Source organism: Bombus huntii, chromosome 1 (assembly GCF_024542735.1).
Source record: "Bombus huntii isolate Logan2020A chromosome 1, iyBomHunt1.1, whole genome shotgun sequence".
NCBI lineage: Eukaryota > Metazoa > Arthropoda > Insecta > Hymenoptera > Apidae > Bombus > Bombus huntii.
Window position 1 is genome coordinate 5509079 of NC_066238.1, and position 14188 is coordinate 5523266.

At 36.0% G+C, this 14188-nt stretch overlaps 1 protein-coding gene across 2 annotated transcripts in view; it reads right to left on the reverse strand.

Moving 5' to 3' along the window:
* Nucleotides 1-1353, reverse strand: part of LOC126868356 (class A basic helix-loop-helix protein 15-like) — a 33886-nt gene extending 32533 nt beyond the window's left edge. For both annotated transcript variants that reach the window (XM_050623699.1, XM_050623692.1), the window contains exon 1: nucleotides 684-1353. The gene's annotated coding sequence lies outside the window, so the exon portion shown is untranslated. The remainder of the gene's footprint in view (nucleotides 1-683) is intronic.
* Between the last annotated feature and the right edge of the window lie 12835 nt (nucleotides 1354-14188).

Consider the following 14188-nt stretch of genomic DNA (forward strand, 5'->3'; position numbering starts at 1 on the left):
CGGAAACGCTCGCTACGAGGCGGATTATCTCCGCGTGTGCGTTTTCATTTCCCATTTCCATCGTGATCGTCTCGAAGTCCTCGCCGAGTGTTACGAGGTCACATCCGCGTACGAGAGTGACCGTATTCGTTCGCGTGCGTTCTTACGCGCATCGAGGCGTCGCTTTTCTCGCGGATGTCGCGCGTTCGATACAAAAGAAATTCGTCGAAACAAATTGAGGAATCGAATTGGCGAGCGAAAGAGTATAGTCGTTTGCTCGAATCGTTCGTTCGTTTACTCGTCGTGCAATACGATTGAGAAATATTTCTCGCGCTCTCCGATTGGTTATCGATCCGGAATGTTCTGACGATCTATCTGATAAAGACGACGGGAAGATTGTTTCTCTTTTACGTTGCGTACAGACTAAATAAACGTACGAGAAGAAAGTTAGAACGGGACGATTCATCGGGAAACTCTCACGATCGGTATGAGACGAGGCAGGCAAGGCAGTGATAGTCGCGCGAGATCGAAACGCGAAAAGAATCGAACTGGAAGGTAAAAAGAAACGCGAACGACGGGCCGATATACGTGCGCCCGTATCCAATTAATCGTGCACAATGAACCCACGAACGATGACGTACACATATTCACGGCGCTGTCGTTTCGTCCACGCGGATCTTCCTTTCCGCCAGTCTGGTATATACCGTTAATTGTGCTCGATTCGATTTCGTCAAGTTTCACAGAGGGTTTCGGTGGTCCAGGTTGAACTCGTTCGTTTGAAAAAAAGTTGCACGGCCACACGGTGCAACTGTAGCGATATCGTCGAGGCCGAGAATGAACGTACGATCCTTGGATAAGAACGATGCTCGTTGCGTGGCCAAAGTAGAGAAACGTCGACAGGGGTGGACAGACTACGACGACGACGACGACGACGACGACGACGACGGTGATGACGACGACGACGACGACGACGACGACACTTCACTCTTAAACTCTCTCGTCTCGATGCGATCGCGCGTGTATGCGCGTATAAGCGACGTCGCGTTTAATACACCGGCTCGACAAATCGAAATCGATTGTGGAGCTTAACGCTTGGCACAAGTAGTCTCGGCTGACCGAACGCCCGATCCGGACTGACTATAACTGTAAACCATCACTTGTCGCTGCCAAGCTTGCCCCCACCGGCTGCCACGAAACGGATCGTTCCCCACTTCGCCAACTGCCATGCCACGCCGTGCCGTGCCGCGTCGCGTCGCGCCACGCCGCCGCGCCGCCGAGCTCCCGCTCCAAACCAGTTTTCGATGCGCTTCGCCACTTCCACCTTCGTCGGCTCCGCTTCAGAAGCGTTTCCACCTGCTGCCGTCGCCGCCGCCGCCACCGCCGCCGCCACCGATACTGCGCCCGCCCGAATCCAAACAGAGCAAACGCGCAACACGGTCTTTCCACCTTGAACCGGCTCTGGCCGAAATACGCCGGCTCTGGTTCCTCTGCTCTTTCAATTCAGCGTACGAGATCGCGCGTCTTAGCCCTGGCGCGGATCCCTGCCATGCACAGTGTTTTAAAATGACTGCCTAACAGCGAAAAAGTTATAATTCTGATCGTTTTCAGTTACTCTATGGTATTTTTGCGCTTTTTGTATTTCTAAATCTGTAAGGATCTTTAATTAGAATTAAATAAAAGCTATTTGCTTATAAAGACGTGTACGTGGAAGTCTTTGTTGTCTTAGAGAATACCACTTATCTTTGGAATTGTCTTATGTATTACATGTATATGTAGAGAAAAGCGCATACTTAAGATTTGTAATGAAGAGATTACAAAAATTTGACGACGCTTCTGAATAGACACGCTCAAAGACAGTCGTTTTTGGAACGAATATTTGAAATTCGGTTTTAAAAATAAAGCTATCTGGATTGATGCGAATTGCTCAAAATTGCACAGCTATTTGGTGGTTTCAGTGCTTAGACTCTTGTAAAAATAAAGTGCTAGTTTTTGCGACCCTTTTTCCATATCTATTTCAGTTACTAGGTTATGTTATATCTTTAGAATATCTATGGCCTATACAAAGCTACCCATAACAAGGTAATTTTACCTGAATAAATAAATACAATAACTCAAACTCAAGCGTCAGGCAATATTAGTCTGCGCACGGTGCGATGACTCTGTTGCGGCCAAACAGGCAGCCGCACGTTGAAACATATCAAACATAGACTTGTTCTTTTTCCTAAGGCAACTGAAATGTGCTACTTTCCGTAATGCACGCCGAGTGATTCGACGTCGTTACGATTTCGATACGATTTCGTTGCAATGACCGTGTACGATTCGCCAGATTTATGTTTCTAGCCATGAAATAGACGCGCTAATAGTATCGCTAATTTTCATAAAACGGTGTTCTGCGTTTGCTGTTACGCAAAATTTATTATATTCTTTCGAGCGATGAAAACGTATCGTGGCAAAGAATAAGATCACGAAATAATTTATTAGGAAATTAAAGGGACGACGTTCGAGCACGTGACTAAATTCAAATTCCAATGATCTTGACTTATATCGCTACGATCTTCAGCGCTCTAAATGATAGAACGTGCGATTTTCTTACGGTAGGATTCTACTTATTTGAAATTGTCGGAGGAGAGAGCAGTTTATGTAATAGGAAATCCTTTTCCGTTCCGTTATCGATGATTTGTCGTTTAAATAATAGTTTCGTGTTCAGATAACTGGATCGATAAGCGTTCTATTAATCAGGTATTAGGTAATTAAAGGATGTTAGAAAAAAGTCAAAAGCTGAGTAACTTGGATATGTGATATTAATATTAAAAATGTTATTGAAAATGATAAAAAAAAGCAGATAAAGAGGAAGCAAGCAAGCGGGGCAAAAAGTTGGCAATATACACGCGAATATAATATTTTGTAGATAGAAGCCTATATTTACATTATATTACATAAAAAATCTGCCAAAATATATGTTGTGCGTTGTATTTGTTTCTAAGTGCAAGTGATTTTTGTTAGGTGACTACACTTTGCACTCGATCAACGTTGAACGTTGACGCGAGTCAAATAACCCTTTCCGAGCAATTTTAACATAACCGAATGGAAGTAGGTTAGGGTTGGTTCGTGATTGACTGCAGCGATTTATGCGTCGGGGAAAGTAAGGATTACGTTTGAGACGTAAGCATTAAGACGGAAGGTTTATGTAGTTCACTGGAACAGCAAAGACTTAGGTTATTGGCCCGGTTTGGTGCGCATAGACGAGACCGGTTTCAAGGATGTATGAAATGATGCTGAATTGTTTGCGGTTGCAGAAGTTAAGTGGGTTTGAATATCGTGTACGAATTTAAATACCGTTCCTCAACCCTTCCGGTACGGTATTCTTAGAACCAAAGACGTTTCTGAAATATTTATATATATAGGTCAAAGCACAAACATACACGCGAATATCATCTAAATACTTTGTATCGAATAATGATTAATTACGATGTAATATAGTGTACAAGAGAATAAAAACGATTTTATGTTGTAGTAAACGTATACATGTGCTTTTTCAGCAAATGATCGTATTTGAAGTTGTATATTTTATTCCAGATTTAATAAATCCGTCAAACGACGAGTTTCAGAGTTTCTATTTCTTCAATTAACTGAAATATGCTTAAAAAGTGCTTATGGAAAAATTATTGTTGAGTTTCATTGCAGTAGAATCGCGATTATGTAAATAATATGTATTTATATTCGACATAATTATATATTTAATATACTTCATAATTATATGTCAGTCGTATTAAATCAATTAAGCCACTCTGAAGAAGTTAAAGCACCGAGCAATTAAAAAGAAAAAATTTGATAAAATAAAATATTAGAAAAAAGTAGAAAGGGTTCATAGAAATTTAATATGGCACGAAAAGCAAAATTTTGTATTCAACGGAATAAGAAACGCTTTTCCAACAATTTCTAAATTAATAAAATTTATTGTGCGTGAAGAAATTGTTTTATCGTGCGTTCCTCGTTACTCAATACAGTAAACACAAATACGTAGAGATATTAGTCTACGATAGGATCATCAAGTCTAGACAGAGGGTAGTTAAATGCATACGTATTCAACAGATAGCGCGTAATTTTGTCACAAACAAATGAAAAAATGTTATTCTATATCTTTAGCTTCTTTTGTCGTATGATGTCATATTATTTTTCGATTGTATAATCATTTATAAAATATTGTCTATATTTACGTACTTTTCGTAGTAGATTTCATAGAAAATACTAGCTTTGAGTGTCATTTTAAACGAAATTGTTTTTGACAGGCAATGTAATTTTGAATTAAAATATTCTGATAAATTTAGATGTTAGATTTGACAGTAACTAAAAGTTTTCAATAAACCTATATCTTTGTTTCTCGAAACAAACCCATTTTGAATGAAAGATTTGCGATACATTTAGATTTTAGATCTGGGAACAACAAAACACTGTTTCAATGAATTTATGTCTTCGGTTTTCAAGAAACATAATTTTCTGTCGATAGACTTCGTTTGTGCTTCTTAAATTTGAAAAACAGCTCAAAACTTTCAATAAACTTACATCTTTGTTTTGAGAAGCAGCATATAATTTCCAGCTAAGGACCATTGCTAAATTAAAATCTTTAATTTGACAATATCAAATATTGATATTTTGAGCGAACGTTCTCGATAAACTTAGATCTTCTAGCTGGACAACTATACAAATAAATTTACAAATGTAAAGAGTTTATAAACATTATGAAAAACAAACAAAAATATAACGTTTAAAAACAGGTATAAATACCTTTAGCAACTGTGGTAAGTTATTATACAAGTAAACTTCCGTATAATGTTGGTTAATGAGATTCAATATAATTGATATCTTAGCTAATTAAATAGCGTAATTTTATCTGTTACTGTTTTAATTTATGTTACGTACGATTATCAATTGTATAATATTAGACGGAAACATGTTATGGTGCGTTAAACTTAACTGTAGTCTGTATTGAACTAGTACCAGTTTCTGGCTACTCATGATGTAATAGATACGATCAACAAACTATCTGAAACACATCATTATGATGGTTTTTTGTTGTTAGAGTTTTTGCTTGGTTCTGGCTGCGTTAACCTATTAATATTTTAAAAGCAACAAAATGAAACCTACTTGTTCTGTCCTCAAAAGCCATATGAGTACGTAACATTAAATAATCGTAAAGAAACATAGTTCCCACAATTACGTGAACCCATTAAGGATGAAGCAATAAAATATTATGTAAAAGTTGAATAAATGTCGTATTATTGGAAAATAGAAATAAAATAATCTACAGATTATTTTATCAAAGTGCGAAAAAATTATTAGAATAATAGATATTTTATAGGAACCCATTATAAGGATTAGAAGCGTAAAGTGGAATTTCTATGATTTAAAGAAGATCGTTTTCACGTTACTATTACGCTGAGTTTCATAAATAATTCATATAATTGCAGCATCTAGATGGAGGAAGGAATAGCGACGATAAAAAGTATTAAGCAAATCTTTGGAATTCCCTTTCGTAACCGTGATATCATAAAGCAGAATGTAATAATATAAAATGACCGAAAAGTTGAAAACAATATTTTGAGCTAGTGTAACGTTAACGCTTACCGAGTGACCCGATTCTACCAACTAAATTTATAGTTACATTATAATGTAATTACGATCATTATCAACGGACAAAAGATACATTAATAGAATTTAAATAAAATTTCCTAATCCAACGTCGAACAAAGTTGTTTTCGTTTCGCAACAGAAAAATACCATTCATCCGTTCTTTCAAAAATAAATTCGTCATCTCGAACAACAATCGTACGACGGGAGCTAATTCGGAATCCATTATCGTCCCAATAATTATGTCTGATATTGTGCGTATATTTTTCGGTGATTTATCGAACATTATCGTTGCTCTCTACCCGATTAGTCTACGACTAAATAAAGATGTTCCTTATCGATGTTTAGTTTCCTTTAATTTCTTTCAGTTTCATCCTTAGTATTTAGATTTTCTCTTTTAGTTTTTAGATTTAGATGTTTCAGTTTCAAATGTTGTTGTATCGTTACATACAGCTGTATGTTTTTTCCTCGTTCGTCGAGCGACGTTTTTCACGTCGATGAAACTCACTTTGATGTGTATATATGTACGTACGAACGAGATCGTGAGAAGCACTCTGGGAAAGGAGAATGCCTGTGGCAGGCTGATTTCTGAGAGGGTTAAATAAAGTCGCGCGTTAACGTTCGTTTTTCGCCTATAATTAGCAAGATAGACAAATCAGGAGTTCTTTGTTTCGGATCGAAAGTTTGTCAAGATGCTCGTTAACAATAATACAGCTAGATCGCGCTAAAGACTGTTTGTTCTTTTAGAGTTCATTTACAAATCTTCTTTATAATTGCCATGCGGTCGGCGAGATAAGCGGGTTACTCGATGTGTTTCGTTTTCTTCACGAACAATGAGGACTTGTATTTTCTTTGAAATTGCTATTGTCAAGCATCGACCAAGCGATACGTATGAAAACTATTTCTTAAAAGTCCGTCAGTCTCTGCTGTCTCGTTGCTTTGAATAAACCTCCAGATAAGGTTATCGTATTGGAAACACGAATCGCATTGTCTGTTGTAACGTTTGGTCATTCAGCGGCTTGAAATTAACTGTATCAATTATGGAAACGTGTTTAAGTACGTTTATGTAGTGCAGGCTACTATTTCTGTCTAGAGATAACCTTCCGTAATCTATCGCTGAATTATTACTTTTAATCTTTTCGTATATATATTCTAACGCCTCACGAGTCGCATATTATAATTTGTCACCATTTAGCGCGACGAAATTATTTGTATACCATGTAGAATTTTTATCTTATGCGTTACGCTCTTTTTTTTTGCCTTGTTTTTATTACAGTTCCATTACTCTGACCGATTGCTGGTTTATCGAAGCACAGAATCGTTTTGATCGTCTGCAACAAATTCGCTGCAACGAAATGGTCGACGAGTTTCGTAAAATTGTACGGTTTGCTTTTGCATTTTGTATCTCATTACTGAAAATGAATACGCCTTAATGCTCGTCCAAACGAGAACTTGTCTTATTGTGAGTATTCTTGTCGTACGACTAAGTGATTCAGGATTTAATAATAGCGGTAACGGACAAAATTCCTATTATTTCAGGCCACGTCGTATATTTACTCGCGTCAAACAAATTTAAAGTAGAATTCTATCCACTGATCGTAGCGAAGAACCTAGTTGTACGTCATTACCTTAATGCAGTAAATTACTATCATAACAGATTCTACCTCTGTGGGTTTTAAATTATTTTCAATCAATAGTTTTGTTACTGTAAACTCTGTAGTAGAGAAATTGTAGAACCAGTTACGTACTGTGCGTCGTATGATAAACAATTTCGTTAGGAAATGTAATATTGTCAAATGGAAATTATTAACTGGACTTTATTCGTCGGTGCAATTCTTTTAGACTGTCTTATTGCCTCCTTTTTACACATTTTAAAAACGTGGATGTCGTTAAATCCATCTCCAAAGGAAACTGCATTTAACCGAACTGACTGTATAAACTGCACTTCAAATCGGAAATTCGAATTTCTTCAGACGTTGACAAACACGTTTTATGAATTATTAATATTAATATTAATCATCGAGATGAATGTGATATTTCCTCAAATACATTCATAATACTTTTAAACATCATTATAAGAAAGAGAATTATGAGTAAGACACGAGAATTCTTAAGAATTACAACTACTTTCACATTTTTAATCTAATATGAGCAATAATAAAATATATTAGGTTTCTCGGAAAATTCATAGAGAAACCTAACGAAGATATAAATACAACAGTTAGACGTTTTGTCATTTATAATTTTATGAATCATTTCTTGTTAAATTTCTCCACCTCTTCTTTAATGAATTCCTTCAGATAGTTCTTACAAGCTTTCAGAAAATTACATTTTTTATCTCCGTTTTCCGAATAAACTTTACAAAAATTACAGCAAATAAAAATTTCTCATACACATAAAGTTCGACATTGTATCATTGGGAAAAAGAAATCTGCTCTGTTAACGAAATTTAGATATCTTTTCTTAGCTGTCCTTGGTATCCAACTAGGTACCGTATTTGTTTGAATATTTTATTATTACGTAGAAATTCATACTAAAAAGGTTAGGAATTTTTCGAATAACCCAATACATTGAAAGTATGGAGCATTACGTAGCGACGAACGAACGTAGTCGCAAGATTAAGTTTCCCTATTGCAAAAAAAGGTATTGCTTTAAAAAGTTGGATAGACCGTTGGAAATGCAATTTTACTAGAATTAATTGGAAATTCATGTTCTTTAAAAATTGCTCAATGCACGCTTTCATGCAACGTAGTTGTCGAAACATCTTCATCAAGTCAATTTTTATCTTTCGTGCATTGAAAAATCTAATCGACTTTCACAATTTCACTGTGTATTAACTGTAGAACGTTGATTCCTCGCGAGATTTGCATTTAACGTTGTAATCAAGAAATATGCTTTTTCTAATTAAGGCCAACAATTATTTACCGGTAAACGCGGTTACTGGCCACCGTTCTAAATGCGCCATATACATACGTACAATACATACATAAGCGTCTGAATCCGATTTCGCATGCAATGTCAATTAACGCGCAGTTGTTGTACGTCGATTCTGATTATCCAATTCAATTTACCCGTTCGTTAAGGATATTAAGCGCAAACGATAGTGTCTTCTGCTGAATTCTATGTCTGTAGTTTCTACATCACGCAGTTGTTAGTTTAATGTACATATCTTGGAGTTCCTTCGTAGAACAAGGATACACGGTAAGAGGTAAATATTAAGAGTTGATGTTAAAATTGAACTTTACAGAATTTCTATCGACTATTGCCCTGTCATAATTTACTATAAGTTTAATTTATGGATACATTTACGTATAAATTGTAAAATCATTACAAACGTCTGTCTCTAATCTTCGAATTAGATACCGTTGGTTATTTCGCTTCTTTAAATATTTTTCTTAGTATGTTTTTTATTCTGATATGTAGATACTACTATACGCTGAATAAATTTTTATTATGTAATAATAATGTCCCCCTGCTATGTAAGATGAGATCCTGTAATTATTTTGAACGATGTTTCTGCAACTTCTTACATTTTGTACATCATGTTCTATCTTATACAATGTTATGTTTTATATGTATATATATACAGGGTGGTTGGTAACTGGTGGTACAAGCGGAAAGGGGGTGATTCTACGCGAAAAAAGAAGTCGAAAATATAGAATACAAATTTAAAAAAAATTTTTTTTTAATTTTTCCATCGAGAGAACGATCTACAATGAGATCCGTTATAACGTACCTCATGCGTACCCATCGAAAATTCAAAGTCGATTTTCTCGAAAACAAAGCCTCAAGCGAACAATTTTTATTCTATATTTTCGACTTCTTTTTTCGCGTAGAATCACCCCCTTTCCACTTGTACCACCAGTTACCAACCACCCTGTATATTATATTTCTTAACACAATACGTAACACAATTAAGACGATAATAACGCAGCTCGTGATTAACTTGGTATAGAACACATCAACTTTACGCTTGAATTGAATGAAATTTTGAAGCATTTTATTTAACCCCTTAACCTACGACTTACGTTCGAGAATGCCCGTAATATTTACGTTTGGCCCGATCATCGTACTACAGGCTGTGCCCGTAGTTGTAGGTTAAGGGATTAAAATACAAATTTCCTGGATGACTGTCTACAATAAATAATAAATAATATTATACGTATTATTAATTTTTTTATACAAATTCGTAAACTATTGTACGAAATAGTTTCGTATCTCAGTGTTATATATTTGGTGTATTATACTTTGAAATATAGTACTTTAACAAGGATTGAGCAATTCATTTCCGCTTAAAAGATTGTTAAGGGCAAGAAAATGGCAGTGGTTAAATCGTTTGATGGTTAACACTTTTGGCCTTGCCTACATTATAAAAAACACAATAAATGATATTGGTAATAACAGACTAGTATTCAAAGTTGTTCGCGTACCTGTCGATGCCAGTCGACTTTAATGTTAGCGTAGGTGGTTGCAGGTGAACGTATGAAATTGGTAATTGTTAAGTGACGTGAATTCTTAACGCGGTCGCGAGCATAGTTAACTCGTGAGCAATGTTTCTGAAAACAATATTCACCTTTCACGGGTCATCTCCCGTTGTAAGAAATAGATACTACTAGTCACGATACGCTAGCTTTAAAATAATTTATTATTCTAGATAAGAAGCGAATTTAAAAAGTTACATTTACATATCTGAAGTCGACTATTCATAAAAGGATATCATGAATGATTATACAATTACAATAAATTTAACGAATCGTTAAGCATTCATGAATCTGTTGCAACTGAATATTTTGTCTAAATCGGAGAAATTTTTATTACCATTTTCAACGATGTTAAGCAAATAAGAATCTTGTCTTTCATAACTGTGCTAGCATAATGTAGCGTTTCATAGATTCAAACATATTAAGTCGAACAAGTGCGTTGATTTTCCTTATCATTGATATATATTTAAATTTATTATACTAAAAATAGGTACACGTTGTTATATATTATAAATGTAACATATCCAAAGTACAGAGAAAGAGAGATTCAATTGTTTGCAGTTTCGTTAACTGCGAACTATAATGCGTTCAAAGACGATGATTTAGATTTGGAAATTAGAAATCGTAAAATTCATCTTATTTTCATTATGTCGTCAAATGTAAGTAATTAAACAATAAACTATTAATTACCAAATAAAAGTAATATTATTTTCACTAATTTTTAAATATCACACTTAAATACATTATGACTTGCAATTTGTCAAACTGCAAACAGTTAAATTGATTATCGTTTGCAACTCACCTGTTAAATAAATTATTCTTAGCAGTTCGTCAAACGTAGGTGGCATAAATATTCCAGTAACTTTTCACTCCGTTATATACACCTACATATCTGCACACATAAACAAATTAAATTAACGAATCCATAGAAGAGAAATCGTTCGTCCCGTTAAATCAAAATCATTCGGTACAACGCGTACGAGTTGAAAAGGATAATCAATGACGAAGTTTTGTTGGCAGTGACCACAAACGTGATCGCTGATAAAATAGACGATTCGATAACAATTACGGGGGCAAACAGAATCGTCGATTTATAAATACTCTGCGAAGCTATAACCGCATATAATAACAGGGCCTCGAATTATTCAAGTATCGAGCGCATAATTATCCAATCGTTCAACTCTAGCCCCATTCAAAATCACCAGAGCAGCACGACAAGCAATAACTTTTCACTTTGGATTCTGCGGCTACGACGCGACGCCCCATATTTTACGATTACAACGTCCACGTAGGAGAGCGTGATTGTCTGGCGCGACGCTATTTTATAGTCTGATAGAATAACGATCAGAACAAGAGCGCTTCGAGCGATGGAAATCTAGCAATGAATCATCGAGATCGCTTGATTTCGGTAAAAGTTCAACGCGTGTTGATTCTCCTGCGGTATTTTTGCTTTTTACGAAATTATTTCCTTGGATTTTTTACCAATTAACGCAAATGCCCATGACGTATACGAACACAAATTGTTTTTAGTTTAGCCAATTATTTTAGATATTGATCTTTATGGAGCCAGAAGCTACGATTGATACATATACATTTTATGAAAAATATATCGTATGTCTGCGTCGTAAATTGTTTTCTATTATAAAAAAAAAAAAAAAAAAGAAATTGTGCGTTAAGGGATTCGAAAAAGCGTGAATGGGAAACTTGTTTTGCTATCGGCATATCCTTTTATTTCTAAAAAAATCATCTTAAGTTTACGAAACAGTGCCGGCAAAATTTGCTTGATTCTCGATAATCTGATTTTGATATTTTGATTTTGATTTTCTGCTCTATTCCCTTCTTAATCTCTTCTAGAAATTTTCAAAAAGTTGTCTCTTATCGAGTCAATTTTTATTTTCCGTATACTCGCAACCGTACAAAAAGTTCAATAAATATACGAACAAGTAGCAGACCTGCATTTCTTTCGATAATTTAATCGTCACAGATATCACAGAAAGAATTGATCTCAACTTCAACGTATTCAATTTTCACTTCTTCCAATAAATACTACACGATCGCTCGGTATGTTAGACTTTTATTTCCAACAATATCCACTTCCCTGTTTCTCCAAGCCTTGTCAAATTCACAAAAATAATTATCCGTCAAAAGGATCATCCCATGATCGCGTTACGAACGCGTCGTTAACAGTTCTCTCTCGAATCATTAAAAACGTCTTCCTCGATCGTCATGCGTCTGTATCAATGCTTATCGAAACGCATCTCTTCCGCCCTTCTAATTTTAAAATCCCCTTTATAGAACCGAGGAAAGTGCACGGTTGGCCGGGTATACCGGCTCACGGGTGCAATTATTCAATCGCGGGAACGATAGCGACGCTCGAATACAACGAGACAGCGGGGATAAGTAATAAGTTTTCGTTGGGTTGGTTGCACCGGACAAAAAGCGACGTGGCGTACGTTATATGGGAACGATAAGAGGGAAACTTTTGCGAATGGTCGAGCGCGTGCAGAACTCGAAGGAGCATGTTCGTCGAAGGACGCGTGAAAGTCCTGGCCTGTGGTCCCCGGGCTTGTGTCGTTGTTATCGACTCTGCTATGCCACATTTCACTCGGGGCCTCCGCCTCAGCCCGGTATCGGCATTCAATGCTTTTTACCGAACGACGTGAACCAGATCTTTTTGCGGCGGCGCGGCGCGCACCGTAAAGTTACTTTTAAACGACGGCCAACGCCTCGCGACTTTCTGCTGCCTGTCCATTTGCGGCGCTTTGCTATGTCAATGCAAATGTTCTTCCTGACAATGTAACGACGCCGCTCTACGAGGAAATGCCTCTCCCAGGCTGGGAAAAGTAGTTGCTGGGCTCCGGGGATTCGGCCTGGGAAAATACGTCTGACCTCGTCTCGGGATAAAATTCCTCGACGATCACCGGAATTTCTTTCTCGACCGTCATAGAATCTCCTACTTCAAAATGGATCAAAGTGGATGATTAGCTTCAATTTTTCTTTTTGCGAGAAATTACGTCTTTTTTTTACTATTGCCGCTTTGTAGGTGAAACGCGTGAAAGTATACGCTTACGGAAGTTACATATAAACGTGTATGTTACGTTGAAGATTTTGCAAAAGACGATACGGTTATGTATCGTGATTATATTGGCAATGTTTGACGAACAAATATAAAGACGTATGTATTAGATTGTCCGAAAAGTTTCTTTTGTTTCATAAGGTGATAATAGATGAACAATAATTTCTGTTTCATATTATTTTATTGAATTACGTATGATGCATTTCGTTCTATTTCTATTATTACGTTCGTGCATAATTCGATAAACTAATATAAAACAAAAAACATTGTGCGTCTATTATTTCCTTATAAAACAAGGGAAACTTTTTGAACAACCTAATATATATAGAAATGACAAGATTTTTATTACACACATATGCAAAGTGTTTCACAACATGCGGGGCAAAGATGTTCGTATAAATACGTGTCCTATTTGATCTTGATTCGATGTTATAGCCACTTTTGTGTTTCGTTAATCCGCAACTATTTGTTTACCTTCGTAGAAGGCGCTCGAAACTTCGAGCCGGCTATTCTCGGTCTGTATCATTCGACGTATATCTGGAATTTCTGGAAGATTGCGAAGTTCCTTGACACGACGACAGCAAGCTTGTATACAAACCGAGGATTGTCATTTCGAACATCTTTTACGAATATCAAAGTACGAAGTTGAATCAAAAATATCAATTTTCAATTGTTTTTTTTCAGATTACATATACGCATAAACGTCGATCGACAGGAGTAATTATTTCAATATATTCTTGATCGCTTATCTCGTAACAAATTACTCAACCACTGTTTCGTGTAATCATTAACAACACGGTGTAATATCGTTCCCTATACATTACGTGAGAACCTAAATAGTAATTTGAAAATAATGATATATACATATAATTATAGCCATCTTGTTGTTATAACAGTCTGAATCTTTGCATATGTATAATCTGTCTGCATATTTTATTTCATAACGTGCAATAACGAAACGACTGCCTCACTTTTTTCCCGATATACTTCGATTCTTTTCTCATTGGTAATTGGACGTATTTTA